The sequence below is a fragment of the Bactrocera neohumeralis genome, chromosome 2, assembly GCF_024586455.1.
Source record: "Bactrocera neohumeralis isolate Rockhampton chromosome 2, APGP_CSIRO_Bneo_wtdbg2-racon-allhic-juicebox.fasta_v2, whole genome shotgun sequence".
NCBI classification, from domain to species: domain Eukaryota; kingdom Metazoa; phylum Arthropoda; class Insecta; order Diptera; family Tephritidae; genus Bactrocera; species Bactrocera neohumeralis.
In genome coordinates, this window is record NC_065919.1 from 52,789,346 (window position 1) to 52,805,296 (window position 15,951).

The 15,951-nt window shown below is 32.6% G+C and overlaps 1 protein-coding gene and 1 pseudogene across 8 annotated transcripts in view; both read left to right on the top strand.

The window, feature by feature from the left end:
• The window catches only part of LOC126760820 (uncharacterized), a 163,857-nt pseudogene that overhangs the window by 130,800 nt on the left and 17,106 nt on the right, over nt 1-15,951 (top strand).
• Nucleotides 1-15,951, top strand: part of LOC126751187 (sodium-coupled monocarboxylate transporter 1) — a 153,144-nt gene that overhangs the window by 79,851 nt on the left and 57,342 nt on the right. The window contains exon 1 of one of the 8 annotated variants that reach the window (XM_050461239.1): nt 5,257-5,490. The exons of the other annotated variants lie outside the window; for them this stretch is intronic. The gene's annotated coding sequence lies outside the window, so the exon portion shown is untranslated. Of the gene's footprint in view, nt 1-5,256; nt 5,491-15,951 lie in introns of those variants that run through there. 8 annotated transcript variants of the gene reach the window in all.

Genomic DNA, 15,951 nt, shown 5'->3' on the forward strand with positions numbered 1-15,951 from the left:
GACCTCAGTGCCGTCTGATTATTCATCGAATATGTTGGTCAATCCTTTTTTGATGATGATAATAATAAGTCGTGTTACCAGAGATGGATAAAGTCAGTACTGTGATAAAATTTAAAGGATTTTTTAATTTATACTTCGCGTGTTTTTCGAATAAGTATGCTAAATTTCACGTCAAAATATTCATTAGTATTTGAAATGCGTGTCGTTTTGTGAGGCCTAATAGTGAATTCTTCGATTTTTACTATGTCTGAATTTATTGAACAAAGAAATGATCTCATACTGCATTGGTTATTCGTGACCATTTCACCACATTTTCAACTAATATCGTGCTACAACCACCGCATTCGCCTGATTTACCTTCGTGTAACTTCTGGCTATTCAGCAAATTTACATGACCACCCCCAGGACACCGTTTTGACTCAATTGAGGATATAAAAGTAGAATCGAGAAGGCAACATGGCCATTACGACGGAGGGGTTTTTTAAGTGCTATGAGGACTGGAAAATTCATTGGCATAAGTTCTGCAAATACCAAATGTTGTCGGCCCATAATTCCGGCCTCTTTTTACGAATAGCTTCGCGCAAACGACGCATAACACCCAAAGAGCATTCCTTGTTGACAGTTCAGCCGGTAGAAAGGAATTCGGATTGCACCATACCTCAATAACGAAGAAAACTTTCAACATAACATAAAATTTTGACACAATTTGACGTGGTTTTTTTGGCTTGGGCTCATCTTTGCCACGATATTGAGCCGATTTATGGTATGTTTATCGTCTGTTTCCGGATAGCATAGATCCAAATCTCTTCGCCAGTAATAATACATTTCATGACATCCTGGTAGTCGGAAAGCATTTTGGAAAAAAAATTAGTGATTTTTATGTCCAAATGATCTTTCAAAATATCCTTATGATATTCCAACGATGCCAGTAAGATCTCTGACTGTTAATCGTCGATTCTCAATTCCTGTATTTTATTGATGTGTTAATCAACAGTTGATGTTGATGGTTGTCCTGGACGTGGTTCGTCGTCAACGCTTTCTCGGCACTGTTTGAATCGTTTGTACCAATCAAAAACACTTGCTCGCGGCAAACAATTATTACCGAACGCCTTTAACAAACGTCCTGAATGTTTCAGCGCCAGAGATTTGACTCCGCACACAAAATTCAATGGAACTTCTTTTTTTTTGGAAGTTTCCACTCATTGTAAAAATCGCCGCATGCACTTTATGTGCTTCAGAAAGACAAGCGTGTACTAAACACTAATGATTATTTTGATATGACATTTGGCACAGATACCACTAACGGTCACACTAACCTTGAAAAAAAAAATGTTTCGACGAATAAGTTTTCGCCCGAAATTTAAATTAAGGGGGGAGCCTGCTTTAGAGCTTCAAACAATTGATTTTTTTCTTTTTGTTAAGCAAAAAAATTATCTAGGAATATGTCTCTAAAGCTTTAGATTGTACATAATTCGAAATATTGTCGAAGCAAGGAGGGAAATAGTGACCGAACGTCTAGCAGATATACTATGTATGAGCGATTGGGCAGAAAACGAAAACTTTGACAGGCGATTTCTCGGTTTTTCATTTTTACGATTTTTCTTAATTGGCGGGCAGGATAGAAAAAAAATTAAAAGTCGTATGGAATTGCGGCAAAGTTTATTATCTTTAGTATTAAACTAAGTAAAGTCAAGTTTGAACATATTTTTAAACAACATAAAGTGAAATTTGTTTGATCAAAAACCATTTTTTTTTTTTAATTTAAAAAAAATTGTACTATTTTACACTTTTTTTGGGAATTTTCTTCGTTTATATAGAAGATAAGTTATTAACAAATATGAATCTCTTTGAATTTTTGTTTCCGATAAAAATTGCGACCTGCATCATCTAACAAATGCACATGCGAGATGCATCGGGCAATTGCTTCCCAAAGGATGCTTTCGGATGATGTTTAAATATATATCTATAAACTCTAGAAATTTCGCTTTAATCAATTATTTCTTTCCCTCCCAAAAACATCCTCAAAAAAATCGATTTTTTTAAGCCTCTAAAGCAGGCCCCCCCTTAAAAAGTCTTAATGCTGTTTGCTCACAGTAGTAACTCATTTGAGTTGTTTTTGTATAAATGGCAATATCTTTGATATCAGTGAAACTAATTAAACTTACTTCCTATAATATAAGTTAATAAGATACCTAAATACCTAATATGTTTGTAGTCCATTCATAATTTTATGGAACAGTGAATTCATTTGTCCGTCTGTTTTAACTTAAAAGTTTTCCTTATCTATACTTAATTATAAATGTGTCTATGTCAATTTTTAAAATAGTGAGACAATGTCGTTGCCATAAATAGAACCCTTAAAATGATAATGATAACTGATTACAATTTTAATAAAAATTTTGTTAAATTTTTACTTTTGCTATTTTTGGTTATCTGCACCACCTATGTTATTATTATACAGATAGGTCGCGTATATACGCATGTATATTTATATTTTTATACTCTGAACAGGATATATTAAGTTTGTCACGAAGTTTGTAACACCCAGAAGGAAGCGTCTGAGACCCTATAAAGTATATATTTCAATGATCAGTATGTTGAGCTGAGTCGATTTAGCCATGTCCGTCTGTCTGTATATATACGAACTAGTCCCTCAGTTTTTAAGATATCGTTTTCTCTTCAAAAAGCTGCTCATTTCTCGGAACTGACGATATCGGACCACTATAACATATAGATACAAACTGATAAAAAAGTATTCACGAAATTTGGTATACATTATTTTCTAAGGCAACAATATAATCTCCGAAAAAATTGTTCAGATCGGATTACTATAGCATATAGCTGTCATATAAACTGTACACATAGTTACTAAAAGAAATGCGCCTGTGAAGGGTATGGCCAGAGAGGTGGTCAAAATGTGTAAAAAACAAGGGTCAATACTTTAAATATTTTTTTTTTTTCGATTCAAAATTAGTAGGTATTTAATTTTCACAAAAAATGCTAATTTCATACAATAAAACGAATAAATTGGTTCAAATTGATCATTTGTAGGTATTAGTATTAAAAGTCTCAGCACGCCCTTCTGATCCCATCAAACATTGAGCATTACCTTCTTACCTAATTGATCTGTTTTTGCTGTCGATGCTGATTGTTGTCCCGGATTAATACATGATTTCCTCCGTTTAGGATTCTTAAAATAAATCCATTTTCATCGCCATTGACAATTCAATACAAAACTGATTTACAGCAAAATTTTACCGGTGTTTTTTCGGGTTTGCTTTTGTCTTTCATCGAATTCGTGTGGCACCCATTTTCCGCACCTTTTGGTAATCTTCCGCCTTTTTCATTTCACACATCAAAATCATTATCTCTGAACCGTTGAAGCCAACTTTTGCCTGTTGCTTCTGATAGAGCATGATCACCAACTGCGTCGACAAGCATTCATTGCGACTCTGCAATCAAAAAATTAGTACCTTCCGCAGCACCTTTCTTCAACTGAAAACAAAAAATTAATGCTTTCTGCAAATCATCACTTTTCGGTACAAAATTGAACATTTTCAACACAATGGATAAATATGTTGTTGCTTGTTCAATGACTGTAAAGTTATTGAATATGTTTAATAGATGTCATGCCAGCCAAACAGGAAAAAATTAAAACTCTTTCAAAACAAATGTTCCCTACCAACACAGTTGTAGCTTAACGCTCATCTCATACCGGTATATATAAATATATAGTTGAAAGCCTATTTGTTCAAAGATTTTTATAAGAGCGTTTATAATATTTACACGAATGACACAATTATTGTACAATAGTGCACTTGTTTTTTTTTTTTTAATAATTTTTATAATTCCTTGCAGTATGTCATTCAGCTCAATTGTTGTGCAATTCTCCTGGCATTCTTGTAAATATTATAAACTCTGTTGTAAAATTACTTGAACAAATAGGCTTTCGACTTACCAAATAATTCAGTTTAGCTGCTAATACCTTTAGGTCTATCATAAACACTTTTCACGCAATAGCTAATAATTTAAGCGAAACAATTAAGATAAAAAGTCGCCTTTTCAAGACAATACTTCACATTTATTGCCATCATTTCCGCTGGCAAATAGTACATTATAGCACAGTTATGCATTATTGCGGTATTTGATGTAAACACCGCCAAGAAATACAAGCTCAAGTATTATAAATTTTACTTCATCAGCTTAATTAAAGTTCTGCTAAGCAGCCACCAGCGAATTGACAGCTTCCCTTACCAACACTTTTACGCTGACATGCACGCACAGCACTTCAAATTGTCTCATTGCCTAGCACGTGAGATGAAAAAAATGCGATTCACAATCAGTCAAAACATTTCTCATTCTGCAGCCGCATAGCATTTCTCAATTATAATAAATGAACTTGCATGAGATAAGACCGACTGACCATCTAATGGTCTGAGTCGCATCTCACACCAGTGAAGATACCGTTACACATACACGCATTGTGCTGAAGTGCTGATGTGTTTGCGTAGCACAAAACAGAAACGTGAAACCATACTAAGTAGCACGCGGCCGGGGCATGATCTCGACAACAACAAGAAATTTGAAAGATTTGAATAATTGTAGCTTGTATTAGCACTCACACAGCTGTTTAAATATTATCAAATGGGTTAGTTATCTCCTTTATACGAACGGTTGATTTTGCATAAAAACACGTGACTCGTTGTTTTTGTTTTTTTTTTTAACGGTTATTTTATGCACGAGATGCGATTAGTTGCAAAGCTTTGAGTGCGCGGCGGCACATTCGGTTTATTGTATTTGTAAATTTGTACAGTTAATATTTACCGTTAACGCTTTATCAAAAAAATTAACAGTTTTCACTTTACAACATAATACAATGCCCACACACATACACACTCACAGACACCAAACATTTGCCCAGCAGATGAGCAAATAATACAAGTTCGGAAATTTTCCAGTCGCACGCCCTTAAAATTAGTCCAAGTAGAAGAGCAGTAATTAGCAGTAGGCAATACAAAGAGCAAACAAAAACTTTTACAGTTATACTTAACGCGATAAAGCTGTAAATTATCAGGCCTTTGCAGCGAAACACTTTCAGGTTCATCTCGTCTAACTGAATGATAGAGTTTTATTGCAACAACAAATAATTAGAGATAATTTCAAATTGCAATTCTGGATAAGAGGCTATTTAAATGAAATAAATGTGAACTGATAGTCTACTTAGCTTGTTAGATTTCAAGGCGCATAACGTCCAACAGATCGGCTACTTTAAATACACGTATGTTGTGATTTTAAACGGAAATTGTTCTTCATAAGTGCCTTGAGGCGAACAAGGAACGTGATCCTAAGTGTATTGTAACTTAGGACGATCATCTTGAAGTATTTATAAAAATTTATGAAAATTCGGTGCTAACACCTGTTTGCAACGCGCTTAATAAGTGAAATAAGTCACTAAAACTCAAATATCCTGCTAGAGTATTATACTTAGTGGTAAGTACTATATTTAAACAACAGGATTTATTTAGGAATCAGAAAATAATACGAAATAACTTAGTTGAAAAGTGCTCATTAAATAAACGACAAACCAAAAGTTTAATAAAATTATTGTACAATCCTTGTGTTTATGTGCAAAATACCAAAAATTTTATTGTGCGACATGGCGTATGAGTAACATGCACAGTTTAGTAATAAACTCAACTCGCACCATTAGTAAACTACATGAATTTTTTCGAAAGATACTGTTTACTGAAAGCAATGGGTTTAAAAAAGTTTTCAATAATATAATTGCAATTATAATTTTTTTTATTAGCTCATTAGCTCTTTAACGTGGCGAATTTTAAGGTCTCTTTGAAGCAGTTCGCAATTACAATGACCTTTCGAAAAATAGTTTTTGCTATCAATTTTTCACGAAGATCGTAGAAAATTGCAGTATTACTTTTATTATATATATTTAAAAATCTGGTTACTAACTAATGGATTTCGCGCTTTATAGATATCGAGAATTTTTTCATTCAAAACATTTAAATTGAAGCTTCAACGGTTAATTTCAAGTACGGCAATTTTCAAATCCCAAACCGAAATTAAATTTGAAAATTTTAAAGTTTTATTTTCAATCCAATAAGCATAAGATTTGCATATTGAATTTTGAAAAAATATTTTATAATTTGAAAGTTGGACTAACAAATAAAAACAACCTCGCTAAAAATTAGCTATAACGCTTATCATTAGGCTCACGAAAGGCCTTAAGAAATTAAAACATTTCCGTACTCAGGATATGCAAATTAACTGTATTCGATTCGTAGCAGAGTAGTGAATCGAACAAGCTTTTGTGTGTTTTCCAACAAATCGGCAATACGCAGCTGTTTTCCGCTTTTTTCTTTGATGCAGAAATTCTTCTAAATTCTTAGTATCGAGCCTTATACTTTCTATTAACATTATACCGGATTTTCCAATAGGGATGATAAGATTCTAATTCTAAGTTCTCCAACTTTTCGTGCGCTTTTGCCATTTTATGGTCCTAGAAATCGACCAGCTGTACTCGCTATTCGTCGAATTGGTGAAAATTTCGAACGTCCATTTTCTTTACATAATGTTCAAAAGCCAATAAAATAAAAAACTGCTTGAAGTAATGAAAATATTACTGCCGTTCAGCCAAATGTTGCTGAAGACCGCGATTTGTCGATTCCAAGACTTTCGCAAGAACTGTCTCAAACCACAACCTCGCGAATTTTGAAAAAGGATTTGAGCTTGTAACCATATACAATTATTCTCACTCAAGAGCTGCAGCCAATGGACCATAGTAAACATCACACATTTACTGAATTTGCTTTGGAAGAACTTAAAAATGATAACGATTTCTTTAAGAAAATCATCTGCTCCGATGAGGCTCACTTTCAACTGAGTAGTGGAATAATTGAACAAAACTGTCGATTCTGGTGCAAAGAAAATACTTAAATTATTCATGAAAAACCATAACATTCAGCTACATTGGCAGTTTGGTGTGGTTTTTAATCTGGTGGCATCATCGGTCCGTACTTTTTTCGAAATGAAGCTGGAAACACCACTTACTGTCAATGGAGAGCGGTATAGACCGATGATAACCAACATTTTATGGCCACAATTGGATGAAGTAGACCTTGACAACATCTGGTTCCAACAACACAGGGCTACGTGCCACACACAGCAAGTGCAGCAAGCGAATTATTGCGAGAAACATTTGAAGATTTATTTATTTCAGGAAATTTTGAAACTGAATGACCTCCATGAAGTTGTGATTTAACACCATTAGACAATTGCTTGTGGGATTATTTGAATTTATTGGTCTTTAGCAATAAACCAGACTCTCTTCAAGCTTAAGAAGTCAATATTGAAAGTGCTTTGTTTATTTTGGGAGCTCATTTTAACAGAAAACCCTTCATTTTTGATAAATTCAATTACGAAATTTAATTGCAATGGTTTTGAATACCAACTTTTAATTATACAAACCATATATCTAAAAATAAATTTAGTAATTGTTGAACAATCAACGGAGTACAATAGAAATGACAAAGCAAAATTCAATTTCATTCTTCAATTAAAAATTAGAAACGTTTGAATACACAAATTGCATTATTTACAATATAAGCAAATATCTAAAGCTAATACACCTGTTAACACACGCACACACAGCACCTTACCTATAAATGCACATACATACATACATGAGCATGAACGAGCTGTGTGGTGCGCGTGAGTACGCGTAATTGCTTGTTTTCGCTACACTTGTTGTTGTTGTAATAGCTAGTAAGCGTACACAACATATAACAACAGTTATATTAGCTTATGAATGAAACGCTGGGCAGCTGCGAATTATCAATGATTGCGGACGCACGTTCACACTCACACTTCGCCGCCCTCCCGTCAGCCACTGCCAGCAAGCTGCCAACAACTCAGACCTAATTAGCAAGGCGCTTGCAGGTATCGCATAACCAATACTATAAATTGCATTAATGGCAGCAACATTTAGGCGCCTGGCCATTGATATGCGCGCGCTAGCTAACGTCAAATGACTGCCACATGCAACATTTGAACGCTAATGCTACGTGCAACAGCCGTATTATTGTAGCAACAGCAACAATCAGATGTACTATAGAGGAAATTCATTGTAATAGCAATAATGGCAGCTCAACACCGACGCAGCGCAGATCGCAACAAATGGTAGAGGGCAGCATTTTGTTGTTGCAATTCTACACCTCTGCAGCGCTGGAAATACTATATAATACTTTTGCATATCTTTGTTTATTCGTGCATTAGCAGACAATTCCCACGCCTCCATGGCACGCGCAATTATTTTAATAACCACAAATATTTCCAATGCATTTCACACGTTTTCATTCACCCAAATAGCGCTCTTACACTAATCAACACAATTTTTATGCGGTTCAATAAAAGAAAATAAAAAAAATTACAAATTAAAGGTTCCTTAAGGGGTTACATGGATTTCCTCGGGTAAAGAACAGACTTTTTTCAACAATTTTTTCTCATATAAAAGTTGAAATATTTTATTCGAATTTTTTATTGTTACAAACATACACTATTGACAAAGATATGATGAAATTTTTGACAAAAAATATTTTAAACTCGGCCATTGCAACATCATTTCCGATGACCACTCGGAAGAAAGATGCGGCCGCGTTGGCAGGTTAACCCTCACAAGATCATCTAACGTGAAAAATTACGTGTTTTAGCTAAAACCTTAATTTAGAACTTGGACGAAGAATGGAAAATTGAAAATTGGATTTTTGGCAGACATTTTTACAAAAAAATTAAAATTCCAATTAAAATTTCGAGAAATTCTTTTTTCAAATAGTCGCACTCGTAAAAAAACCTTCGTCCAAGTCTTTAAGAATTGTATCTCAAAGACCTCTGAAATTTTACATGAAGATAATTTGAGTAGTTCTTGAGAAATCTTGCCAACCGACTTCAAAAACACAGTTTCGAGAAAAACGCGTTTAAAGACGTCGCACGTAGCCTAGTACACAAGTTCTAAAGGCAGTATCTCCGAAACTATTACTCGGATGAACTTAAAAATTTAGCACAATATTCTAGAGGTCTTGTAAAATCTAACAAGACAATAAAAAAAATCGATTTTTTGAAACCCGTAAACCCATGTAACCTCTCAATATATCAAGTATCAAATTGCAAACATTTTAATACAAAAACTATGATTTGCGGTTCCAATGTTAGAGCCTTAAGTTCAAGCTTCAAAACTTCTAAAAATCGATTTTTGCTGTTATTGCCTGCTACCTCATATAAAAATATGTTTTAATGACCTTCGCGGTACTATTAAATATAATATTGAAGTAGCGATGTACTTATTTGCATTAAATTTTATGCCAGAGCTGTATAAAATATATTTCATTACGTTATTGAGCGCACATTATTTGTACAATTGTTTAGCAAAAAAAAAAACAAAAAAAAATTTTTTTCTATTTTCTTTGCTGTTTATTTATTCAGCGCGTAAAGTTTGGTATTTCCGAGCTAAAAACAAAACACAATTATTGTTCACTGAAGGTTATATAAGTGAATACTTTCGAGATTTTTTATACTATAACTATTTTCTTATACAATATTATAAGGGTGTGTACATGCCAATAGTAGCGGTAAGAGTAAGGAAACTGGTTTTGTTTTTCTTCAGCTTTATTTTTGCATAGAAACTAGATGTCTAAAAGTATGGCTTTATATACACCGAAACAATAAATATAAGAAATAAGTCAGAAATCTTTTTGCTTTTTTCTTTGACCTTAGCACTTGCCACTTACCACGCACTGAACCTTGACATACAAGTATTAGGAAAAAGCCGAAATTTCAATATTTTTTATATCACTTGACTTGTCGGCCGAAATTTACAAAAGCGATTACAAAATAATTTTAATTTTACTTTATATCCGAAAAACCGGATTAAGCTATGACGTAAGCTCTTTTACCTGTTCGAGATTCACGCAAAAGAAGAGGCCTCTGGTTCTCGGACAGTCCCTTCTGATTATTGGATAGTGTAGAGTTGTGGTGTTTAGCATCATAAGTATAAAATATTGAAAAAATTATAACCTAAAAAATCATTGCTTCATAAAAGTGGAAACAAAAAATGTTGTTAACAAAATTATTGAATATATCAAAGTAATATATATGTATGTAGGATACATCATCTGTATATGATATTTTAAAGTGCGAACTAATTTTTGTGCGACTAGTTTATTTTATACCATAAAAATGGACATCACAATTGCGATATAATTAAGCGCTTGTTTTTGATTTTCTTTTATTTCCCCTACGAGTTGCCAGACATTTTGAAACCAATTAACTTTTTAAATGCAAGTTTTTCCGAAAATTTTCATTTTTCCAGAAATAAAATTCTTTTTTTTACCATATATAATATCTTCATATATACAGTTAACATTTTAAATGCCGTTGTTGCATAGTTTGCAGTCAATTATATGAATTAAATCAACGCCGGCATTTGTTATACACAATTAAGTCAAACAAACATTGCAATTCCTACATATATATCTATGTAACAAATAATTGCTTTTTCGCAACAATTTACTAGTACCAATGAAGTAACAATGGATGACTAACCAAGCGACTGATTTAGACCCTGTAGGAAATGCAGAACGGCAATAATTGAGTATAAGAAAACAATGAATATTGTTATGAAAATGAAAAAAAGCTATAAATTAATACATAAAGAAATATTTATTTTATTTTTTTGTGTTTCAAATCAATTATAACGCACATCCTGAAACATTATTAAAAATATTTATCGGACATTGAAGGTCTATATTCCTTTTTTTTGGGAAGCGTTAGCATATATTTGATAGTATAACTAAACAAATCAATGCCTCAGACCCTGAAATACGGAACGGCAACATTTGAGTATAAGAAAATAACTTTTGAGATTATGAAATGAATATTGTTATCGAAATGAAAAAAGCTATGTATCAATACATAAAAAATGAATGACTATAATAAAATTTCAATATATATTCATCATTACACATCCGACTTTCCAACAGGCTCGCTGCAATCGTGTTTCAATCACAATAATTACAATTAAATTTTTGTTCGCTTTTGAACTTTAGCCTCTAATCATTGACGTGTTGTTTACATAGAATGAAACACCTTTGAAATTCTTCGTCAATTTCAATATTTTTTCCTGGGCACGGCTTTAGCAACAGCAAAAACGTAATAGTTATTAGTAATTATTTGCGGTGAGGCATATAATTGAATGGAAATATTTTTTGAATAAAATTATTGAATTGGCAGGGAGAAACTAGTTTTCTGGCGCCTTAACGTACCAAAAATAGAAACTTTTTGTTACTTAAATCATGAAAAGAGATATTATTTCACCGAAAGCCCATTACCTGCAAACACCTGAGCTTATGAATTATGCAAAGAAAGCCAACTGGGCTCCCAGAAATGATGCATATTAAAAAAAAAATATACACAATGAAATGCTACTAATATCCGATTACCTAACTGAGAGCACTGCATTGGTCAGCAATTGTTAAGAATCACTTCATTGAAAGTTATTTTAGAAAATTTGGTCGCATATGTGTGGCATATTTACTAAATTAACCGGAATGCTTGCTGTCAACGGCAACCCGTAAAGTTGCAGAGTGTAAAATTGTATTAAATAAGCACCAAAGTGCCGTTAAACATTAAAATACGCATAGAAAATTAATAAGAGAGTTTAATTATATTTTTTATTATATTTAAATACAACTATAATGCCTTTGTATAATCTTGATTTTTTATACGCGAACCTTTAGCTTTTTCATATTCGCTCCAAAATGTAGGCAACGATTTTCACCATTCTCATCATGTTTGAATATAGAGCGATAAGTATATATTGTATAAGAGTGTCAGTCTCCGTTACGACACTTCTTTAGATGTTTGTTTTCGCAGCATCTTCATTTCATCATACGTTGACTCGAATTATGTTGATGTCAAAAAAATTACAGACAGTTCTCCCATGAAAAATTTTATATAAATTGTTTTAGCGCTACCACAACAAATTTGTAATAAGCGAAGGTATCCAAAAGAATATTTTAGTCATTGAGCTTCGGCTGCAGTTTCATTGCAACAATAAGAGAAATCAATTATATATTTTACGTGTCAATAGAAAAATCAAAACTCATTGTAAATACACACTTAAGGCTTGTAACTAGCCTTCAGCAGTTTTATCGCTCCAACCCGCGGTGCACACACACATATGCTACAAAGCAAGAGTGCCAATCAAGGGTTAGATAGCAAACCTTCAAAGTTCATTCACATTTAATACGTTTACTGCTTTTGTTTTTTTTTTTTTGTGTTTTGTTTTTGTTTCCTTAACAAAGTTTTTCATTGAAATTACAGAATAAAACAAAAAACATTGGCCTAATTATGCACAAAATTGGCGTAATATTTGCAGCAAACAGTCTAGACTTGAATTATTTTTTAACTATGCACACACATACATACACATATTTACTTTTATTGTTCTTTTTGTGTAATTCTTCAGCAGCAAGTGACAAGTATTTCGTTTTTCAAATTCTTTTCACACGATTTTTCATTACATTGTTAAGTTTTTCTTTACCGCCTGTTTTGCGGCGTGGATTTATCGCTCCCCTCCTCTACGAAGCCCAGCTGTCAGCTAGTCAATCACTAATGCGATTTGTATGGAAATTAGCCAAAACCGCACTTTTGTGTGCAACTTCTTAAAAAACATACTTTTTCATCAACTTTTTTAGTTATTTTCACACGTTTGTTTTAGTGCTTTTCGCTATAAAAAATGGAAATTCGATTCAATACAGTTTTTTTACAAACACTTTCCGCCATTTTTACATACAAACATCACTAAAATGAAATGTTTTATTTTTCCAAGTATGGTTGCAATTATTGAAAAAATTTTGTAAAAGGCTTTTAATATTCAAAATATCGACGTTTGAATAATAAAAAATTCTTAATAAAAACAATGCAACTGTTACATTTGACTATGGGATTTGTGGTGAATGTAATTGTTATGCAAAATTCTCATGGCTAATGAATGTTAAAGCTTTTTTTCACTATAATTTTGTTCAAAAAAGTTTTAAATACTTTTTGCTCAATTTATCTATAAAATTACACATAAATAGCAAAATTCGTTTTGAGTGTGATAATTCCATTTTTACAGCTAAATAGCTAACAGTTACTTAGTTTGATTGATTAAATATAATTCATAGTATAAGTAATATGCAACTACGAGGTAGGAGAGAAATTAAATGAAATATTTTTAAATCACAAAAAAAAAAAATTCGCCGAATTTAAAAATTATTTTAAAAATAAAATTAAAATATTTTTTAAACAAAAAATTAAAATATTTTTTAAAAAAAAATTAAAATATTTTTTAATAATAAAATTAAAATATTTTTAAACAAAAAAATTATAAAAAATAGTAAAAATATTTGTTTGTACATAATATGTTTGAAATGATACAGTTACTTAATTAACTTTCATACATTTTATAACTTCTTTGTAAAAGCGGCACAATTCGACATTTTACAAAATCATTTGCTTTCCAAAAACCAATTCACAAAACACATTCAAACCTAATACAATAATTTGTGATCAATATCTACCTTATCTAAAAAATTACCGTTATGTTTACTAACTTTCGTACTATTTATTTTTCTTATTGCCTTGACTCTGCTAACAATTTCTCGAACAGCTGAGATAAGCTGTGTTCTAATCGTCTAAAGCATAAATCTATAATTGATTTTCTCATCACATTTGAATGCTCATAGATCTCAATTCAATTAGGGTTGTAGCTCGATAAACCTTCTTCCAAGTGAACAATAGTACTCAGCGATAAAAAGGACCAACCGTTCTTATGACAGTCAGTCAGGTCAGTGAGTCAGGTCAAACTAACCGGAACGGACACGATTTTTTTTCCGTACACTGACCGTCAGCTCGGCGCCATGCCTCGAAATTGCTTCAGGAATGTTTCCTGCCACTTTAACAACAACAACAACATAAAAGGCACCTACCTTCTTTATAATTCACCCATCCAACGAATTTCTTATAAGACAGTGTAATTGACCACTTTCACAGAGGCACTGCTTCTTACTGTATCATGGCCTAGAGTAACTCACTTTGTGGAGCACCAAGTTGAACGAACATGGGTGGAAGAGACGAAAACAATGCTTTTAATGTAACTGTAATAATTCTTTCAAAGGTGACTATATGGTTTTTGATGGATAGTGCTGCAGAATGCCTACTAAGAATGAAATAATGTCTAAATGACAATTAAAAAACCTTAGACAGACAAACACTAATGTCAGTTTCTAATAATGTTTTAAAAATCTTTCGCCGCATCTCTTCAGAAAGCTACTCTAACAGAAGAAGGTTTTTTAAGCAGCCAAAAACGTTGTTGGCTCCATTTAAATTTTATAGCTGGCAGATTCTATCATTGAAAATTGCAGCGATTAGTCATATGAGTTTTAATAAAACCTTTTTCCAAATTTAGTATACGAAAAATAAATTCATGTAATATATGCTTGGACATAGAACATACGGCCCACCCACCACATACTAACTCGCAAAAAGCAAACATATTTTGATAATATAAATTTAATTCCACAAAGGCATTAATATTCCGAACATATGCACATATATTTACAATAATTTTTAATTGATTTTTGTATTAATTAGTTTTCGTAAATATTGCGGTTCCTCACCACTCTTGATATTACACAATTTTCGCGGCTTCGTTTGGTAAAAATAATATTTGCTTTTAATCGCAAAACAATTTATTTGTGCGTGCTTGTGTGGATGTGCTTTTCGAAAATTTACATAATTATTTTGTGGTTCAATTTCATTACAATTAAGTGGTAATTAAAACCGCGTTTGCAGTTAATAACACGTTTGGGCAAATCAATAAAAAAAAGGTGTTAAGTCATTATTTTGCAAAGCTTTTTAAAATAAATACTTTGTTTTGTTTGTCATTTATAGAAAAAACGAATTAACTTGTTGTTGCATAGAGGGATTAGGAATTGTTTTTTTACATTTGAAATATGATTTTTATTTTTATTTCGAAGCAATGAATTGCGCTAGTGTGAACTGGATTATTTGACGGGCTGCTTGTTTTTTGGCTTTTTTTTAAATACAGTCATTATAAATTTCTCTCTTTAATTTTTATGGCTATTCCTTATCCTGGCAACCAGTTTCGCTATTTACTTGTTCTAGGGGAACATATTTATAAATTTCACCACTCAATGCAAAATGCAAGGCGCAACAGCTTACTCATTTCTGCTACGAAATGCAACCTTGAAACCTTCGTATGTGTGCACATACTTGTATATATACTATATAAACAATTCACAACCATTAGCCACACGTACCCCACACCAAATGTCAGACGTCACCACAACCGCCAAGACTATCTTCCACAGAATAGCTCGTTGGAAAGATCTAACAGTAAACACGATGCAGGCGTTGCAGCATTTTGCATTCGTGTGCAGTCACTGAGCTGCCTTTAATTCAATTAAGACTTTTTTTAATTTACGAAAACGAAAAAAAAAACGATTTGCGTGCAAAAAGGTTTAACATAAATGCTATATAATTGATTTATTTATGTGTCTATATGTAAGATAATAACTAGAAAAGGATAATTCAGTTGATAACCCTTTTCATCTCTTCAGTTCCATTAGTCTTTGTAGACGGTTTGAGCTCCTCACCGAGAACCAGTACGTATATGTTGCTTTTAGTGCTTTAATAGCGTTTTCGTGCAGTGAAATTAATTAAGTACATTAAGCTTAAAACTGAGAAACCAGTTTTGCCTCTCGCATAGCCAGTCATTCGATTAACCAGAAGCAGAATCTTCCATAGGTGTTAACACTTAGTAGTATGCAGTATGCACGATTCGTCCTGCTCGCTAAAGGTACACCACATTCGGGA